General features: G+C 33.6%; 1 pseudogene across 1 annotated transcript; it reads left to right on the top strand.

Moving 5' to 3' along the window:
* Positions 1-1,776: 1,776 nt before the first annotated feature.
* On the top strand, positions 1,777-6,534 carry LOC143545665 (uncharacterized; annotated as a pseudogene). Its single transcript, XR_013137473.1, has 4 exons — positions 1,777-2,478; positions 4,014-4,268; positions 5,228-5,626; positions 6,094-6,534. The product of XR_013137473.1 is annotated as an uncharacterized LOC143545665 (transcript).
* The last annotated feature ends 350 nt before the right edge of the window (positions 6,535-6,884 follow it).

The following is a 6,884-nucleotide window of genomic DNA, read 5'->3' as shown; positions in this document are numbered from 1 at the left end:
GTCGTCAGATTGGTATCATCAAACTCATCTAACGACCGAAGAAAAACAACACAGGTATGTGATCAAAGTTCTCAAGTGTGATTGTCATGGCGAATACAAGGGCACAACACAATTAGACGTTCTTGATAAAAAAAACTAACTGGCTATTTCAATTAGTTGGTAAATGCTAATTGTGCAACACTCAATGCATGTAATTAATAGTTTAAGAGGGCAAATTTGTCTTTTGCGCACAGTCGTCCACTAATTATTGTGATTATTTAAAAACATTTACAATTTTATCGCAACATCTTTACCTAAGTTTTGGTTCTTTAAAGAGTACTTACATATTTGCCCATATATTTATTTTAATTTCAATGTTAAGCCAACCCCCCCCCCCCCCCACCCCCCTTCACGATTTCTAAACGATTATAATATAACTTTTTCATATACTAGTTATCTATTTAAAAAAAAAACTCACCTTAAAGAACAAGTATTTTATTTTCCTTAATTTAAGTATACTAGTGCTTACCAGTTTTGGTATTCCACACTACCTTGTGCGGACGTGTCTTGTGGTTAATTATAGATTTAAAAAAAACAAACCCTTGATTGATTTATTCATGCTATCGTTCACACTACGGTACGCTATCATCAATAGAAGCCTTAAATTAAAATAATAGATAATATAAATTCGACAACGACCCTCATCTGTCATCTTCCCATTGTCAGTTAATACACCAATCGGTCATATATTTACAAACAACACACAAACACAACCACTTAGATTTAATCGTTTGATTCCCACCAAGCCACGTATGACTCTAGAGTCTAGATTACACGAACAAATTATCCTCTTCTTGTTGTCAGTTTAATTACCAACAAATTATTATTATTATTATTATTATTATTATTATTATTATTATTTTCAAAGCGTTCTCATTGGTTACGTAAGCGATGCCGTCACCTAATTGTTTTTATATTAAGACTTAAGACTTTTTTTAAACAGTTTTGAGTTTCATCGAATCGATCGTAACATCGGAAAGATTATTCTCAGGTACGAGGTTAATTTTGGTACAGTTTTGGTTGTATTTTTTATTCATTGTTGTTTCATAGGTGGTGTTGTTGTTGTTGTTATTATTATTATTATTATTATCGGTACTACTTATATATGAGATTTGAGTTCTTGGCTAGGCTTGGTTCGGTTTAAAATAGAAAATAGTGGCTCGGGTTTGAAAGAGAACGAGAATGATGAACTCGGGTTCGGCTTGGTTTTAAACTAAGCTGGTGTGGCTCGGTTTAAAAAAGAGTTTTGTTAAAAAAAATATTAAAATGAAATAGGTTTTCAGTATATTGTAATATGACTTGTTCTTGCAAGATGCTTTGATTCATGTTGTGAGTAACTAGTGAATTGTTGGACGTAATTCCCACTCGAACGCAAGATGGTTTCGGGAGGTTTTGAGTTACGGAATTGGGTTAATTAATTGAATCAGTTATGGATAAGTTAAATGAGTTGTATTTGATTTATGAATTGTGGTATTTAATTAGATTAGTAGATAAACATTATAAGGAGTTTGAGTTCATCTGTAATTGTACGGAGTCATGGTTTATTAATATATTGATTAATGTTATGATTATCGCTAAGAGTTTGTAATCGGTTTTAAAGTTGTGTATTTCTGGTTCATAAGACTGAGAGTTATTTAATTAAAATTTATCACGTGTTTTGATGAACCACTAAATTTTTTTTTTAGTAATTTAGGTATTGTTATGATAATCTTGAACCATTAATTTCAGTTGTTTGTTTATTTAATCTGCCTAATATGCAATACCAAATCATGTGTTGTTTAGGTATAACCATAAGTCCATAACCAAAATCATAAGTTTTATTTTATGTTTCTTCAGATTAATTGACATCAAGTATCAAAGATGTCACATATTAGTCAAAGTGTAATGTTCATATTAGCTATCGCGATATTATCAACGTGCACTCAAAATTCAAAAGCTCGTGTAACAATCGACGAAAACGGGTTAAAATCCATGGTGTATCTATCACCCAAAATAACCCAACACCCGGGTTCGGTTTCAAACAAGTTCTACTACGACATCGAGTTTCCAAAAGGTCATATCGCGTTAAAAAAGCTTCAATGCCGAAGTTGTTGATGAATCAGGAAACCCCGTTCCGCTTCAAGAGACTTATCTCCATCACTGGGTTGCAGTACGATACTATGAACGAATAGGCGTTGACGATAAAAAATATTGTAGTAATCTCGGGTTTCATAGTTCGGATATTATTATTGCTGGGAATGATGGGGTGTGTAATAATGGTCTTACTCAGTTTTTTGGATTGGGATCCGAAACATGAAAAACGTCCACACGTGTGCCTGATCCGTATGGGATTGAAGTTGGTAATCCGGTTGAAGTTCCTGCGGGTTATGAAGAGAAATGGTTGTTTAATATCCATGCTATCGACACTCGTGGTGCGGTAGATCCAATGGGGTGTACCGAATGCAGGTATCATGTAATTAAACTCATTTTTTTGGTTTACAGCATGTGGGGCCGTCTCCTAGAATCCTGAAAAATTAAGAGCCCGAGGCTAGGGCTGTAAACAAGCCGAGTCGAGTCGAGCCAGAGCGTGCTCGAGCTCGGCTCGTTTTCTTTATCGAGCTGAAAAATCGAGCTCGAGCTCGTCGAGCCGGGCTCCTTTAATTTTTAAAAAAAAATTTATTTTTTATTTTTTATTTTACAAATTTTGATATATAGAATACACAAAATATAATTTTAACATACATATTATATAAAATTTATAAACTAGAGAATTTATAAATTTATATGTTTTATTTTTGTTATTCTTTTATAAGGTTTTAGGTATCGAGTGACATAATATAATGTATAATTTTTATTTATTTATTTCTTGGTATGATATTATTATATATATATAGACATTAAAATTTAGGGTTTAATCTAAACGAGCCAACGAGCCGAGCTAACGAGTCGAGCCAAGATCGAGCCACGAGCCGAGCTTACTCTGGCTCGAGCTCGGCTCGTTTAGAAATCGAGCCGAGTCGAGTCGAGCTCATTTATAATCGAGCTTTTTCGAGCCGAGCTTTTTTCGAGCGAGTTTCAAGCGAGCTGCGAGCTTTTTGAACAGCCCTACCCGGGGCGAGTCGAAATAGGCCCCTTTAATTATATATATATATATATATATATATATATATATATATATATATAAATATATATATATATAAATATATATATATATATATATATATATATTTATAAAAATAAAAAATTAAAAAAATAATAATAGTAAACTAAAACATTTCAGCCCTGGCCGGTCGTCCACCTTGCCCCTCCTCGGGTCATCCACCTTTTAGTTATTGTTATGATAATCTAGGTCTGTTCACGAGCCGAGCCGAACCGAGCGAAGGCTTGCTCGTTGCTTGTCGTTTACAACTGAACCGAACGGTTGAAATTCGAACCGAGCGAAAACCGAAACGAGCCAAAATCGAATCGAGCGTTTTTCGATCGAACATCGAGCGATTCCGAGCATTATTTATATCTTTTTTACTTTAAAAGTTTCAATAAGAAACAAGTTTGAAGGTTGTAAATTATATATATTTTTATAAATAAATTTAAGTTTTTAGACAAACGTGTAATAGATTGTAAATTATTATTAAAAGTAAGTTTGAAGTGAGATAAAATGATCATGTAAACAAACTTCTGGTATTCTAAAAACTTGAAGCGCACAAATAAAACTATAAAATTGACGGATTAAGAAAATTTTAAAGGGGTTAAAAAATTGTAAGCTTATATTTATGTGTTTTGTCTATATATTTATATATTTGTTCATATATAATTATATATAAAATAAATTAAAAATATTCAAGCCGAATCGAACCGAGCAGACCTTTGCTCGTTTGCAAACCAAACCGAGCAGAGCGGCTCGTTTACAATCGAGCGAAAAAACGAGCGAGCATTTTCCAAGCGAGCGACAAGCGGTTTGGACAGCCCTGCTGCATAAAGTGTTTTATATGACTTTCGTGCAAATGCAACTTATATAATGTGACAATTGATGAATACGGACGACATATGGATCCAAGTTACGCGGGAGGGTTGTTTTGTTGCTATGATGATTACAATGCAAAGTGAAAAATGGAGTTGAAAGTGTCCAAAGAAGCCTTTACTTGAGGTACACGGTTAAGGGGGTCGATTGGAGCGACGCCATTGTACCCGTTAAAATCTTCATCTTTGATGTGACTGATACTTGGGAAAAAACAGGAATCCATGATTGTCTTGTAAGTTAACTTGGAACTCATCTTTTGACATTTGACTTACAAAAGTCAACTCTTTTAGTAAAATCTTGTGGTTTTTGTTATCTTGGTAAAATACTTAATAGTCTTTTTAGTAAAAAAATTGAAGCTTTTTGTCATCTGATTCATCTGGTAAACAATTATCATCTTTTTAGTAAAAATTTGAAGTTTTTTGTTGCCAAGTTAGATAATTAGCATCTTGTGAGTAAAAAAATTGAAGCTTTTTGTTATCTTTGTAGATAATTATCATCTTGTAAGTAAAAAAAGAAAAATTGAAGCTTTTTGTTATCTTGGTAGATAATTATCATCTTGTAAGTAAAAAAAATGGAGATTTTTGTTATCTTGGTAGTTGGTAGATAATTATCATCTATTTAGTAAAAATTTGAAGTTTTTTTTGTTATCATGGTAGATAATTAGCATCTTGTAAGTAAAACAATTGAAGCTTTTTGTTATCTTTGTAGATAATTATCATCTTGTAAGTTAAAAATTGAAGCCAATTGTTATCTTGGTAGATAATTATCATCCTGCTAGTGAAAAATTGAAGCTTTTTGTTATCTTGGTAACTAATTATCCTGTAAAGAAAAAAACTTGTAGCTTTTTGTTATCTTTGTAAATAAATATCATATTTTTAGTACAAAAAGTTGAAGCTTTTTGTTATCTTGGTAAATAAAAATCATCTTTTTAGTAAAGAACTTGAAGCATTTTGTTATCTTGGTAAATTAATATTATCTTTTAGTAAAATATTGAAGCTTTTTGTTGTCTTGGTAAATAATTACCATTTTGTAAATAAAAAATTGAAGCCTTTTATTATCTTGGTAAATAATTACCATCTTTTTAGTAAAAAGGCGAATCATTTTGTTTTCTTAGTAAATAATTATCATTTTTGTAGTAAAAGTTGAAGCCTTTTTGTTATCTTGGTAAATAATCAAACTGTTAACGTACAGATCGAGTACGATATTGAAAAATCTACCACTGGAATTGCTACTAATGACTACACCAGCAGCAGAAGGTCAAGAGCGAAGTTCCCAACTGCCGGTGATGTTGTTTACGGTGTTGCACACCAGCATAGTGGCGGCATAGGTTCCACTCTATATAGTGAGGATGGACGAGTAGTTTGCTCGTCTAAACCAATATATGGAAAAGGAAACGATGCAGGAGACGAAGCTGGTTACATTGTAGGAATGTCCACTTGTTATCCTAAACCGGGGTCCGTCAAGATAGCTAAAGGCGAAGTTTTAACTTTGGAGTCTAATTACAGCACGGAAAAGAGTCATACAGGAGTTATGGGACTGTTCTATATTCTTGTTGCCGAGTCTTCTTTAGAATTAAATCATTCGGTTCAAGTAAGATTTCGATCTATACCATTTATATATGAGTAACCTGCGGTTTTCGTCCCCTGTGGTTTCATTTCACTTGCAGTTAAACCCGAATTCACTAACCCCGTTAAGTCTAGTCGTTAAACTCAGCAGTGTGAGGGGCAGTTTTGTCCTTTTTCTCCCCAAATAAATCTCAGTCCTAATCCGCAAGCCCACTCACGTGAGGGGCTGGGGTGTATTTGGGAAAAAAAAAAGGACAAAATTGCCCTCACGTGAAGGGCACGCTGATGGATTTAACGACCAGACTTAACGGGATTAGTGAATTCGGGTTTAATTGCAAGTGAAATGAAACCACAGAGAAGAAAATCGCAAATTTGAAATTATTGGACTAAAACTGCATATTTAGACAACCACGGTGACGAAAATTGCAGTTCACTCTTTATATATTATTCGAATGTTACACTAAGTTAAATTTTTTATTATTTGGTTTTTAGGTGTATGAAGATTTGAAAGTGCCAGTCTTCTCATGGGGTTTAGCTGTTTTCGGATTGGCAATATGTGCGGCTGTTTTAGTCGCTTATCAAAGAAGGAAACGAAGCGAAGATGGTTACCAATCCATTGGAGCTTGAGCGGCTACTTTTTCTTGTATGCGATAATGGGATAGCATGTGGCACGAATCTTGTTAGTTGGTAACACTTTTAAGTTTTATGAACATGATATGTGAAAATTATAAGGATATGTTACTACAAAATAATGTCACTTAGGCCGAGTTATCGCTTGGTTGGTTGAGTAACAATCATGGAGTCATCTATATATTGTCTTGTGAAACAAACAAGAAGCTATTGTTAATATTGTGATCCATGTAAATTTTGAATAAGCAGAGTCTGGGTAATAAGTTTTTAGTCTATGTAAGATAACAAGTATATAGTTTACTACTATACTACATGTTTGTCACATGTGTTGAGGTGCACAAGCTAACCGATTAACCGATTCCTAACCGGTTAGTTACGGTCAACCACTAACCGATTTATACTAAGTTTTAACCACCGGTTAGAAACCAGTTTATACTATTGATCTCCGAAACCAGTTACCAACTGGTTGTTTGTTTTTTTTATTTATTGTTTAAAATCGTTTTTTCGGTTATTACCGGTTAAGCGGATCGGTTATACCCGAAACTGGTTATACCGGGTAGGGGTTTCTTGTCTCAAATCCGGTTAGTACCTGACCCGATTGGTCTAACCGGTTATTTGACCGTTGACCAATAACCGTTTTTGAAAATAACAGG

This window comes from Bidens hawaiensis, unplaced genomic scaffold (assembly GCF_021521415.1).
Source record: "Bidens hawaiensis isolate Kalapana, Puna unplaced genomic scaffold, B.hawaiensis_p1.1 tig00013988_1, whole genome shotgun sequence".
Taxonomy (NCBI): Eukaryota; Viridiplantae; Streptophyta; class Magnoliopsida; order Asterales; family Asteraceae; genus Bidens; species Bidens hawaiensis.
The sequence above is the reverse complement of the archived record's forward strand: the minus strand, read 5'-3'. Positions and strand labels throughout refer to the sequence as shown.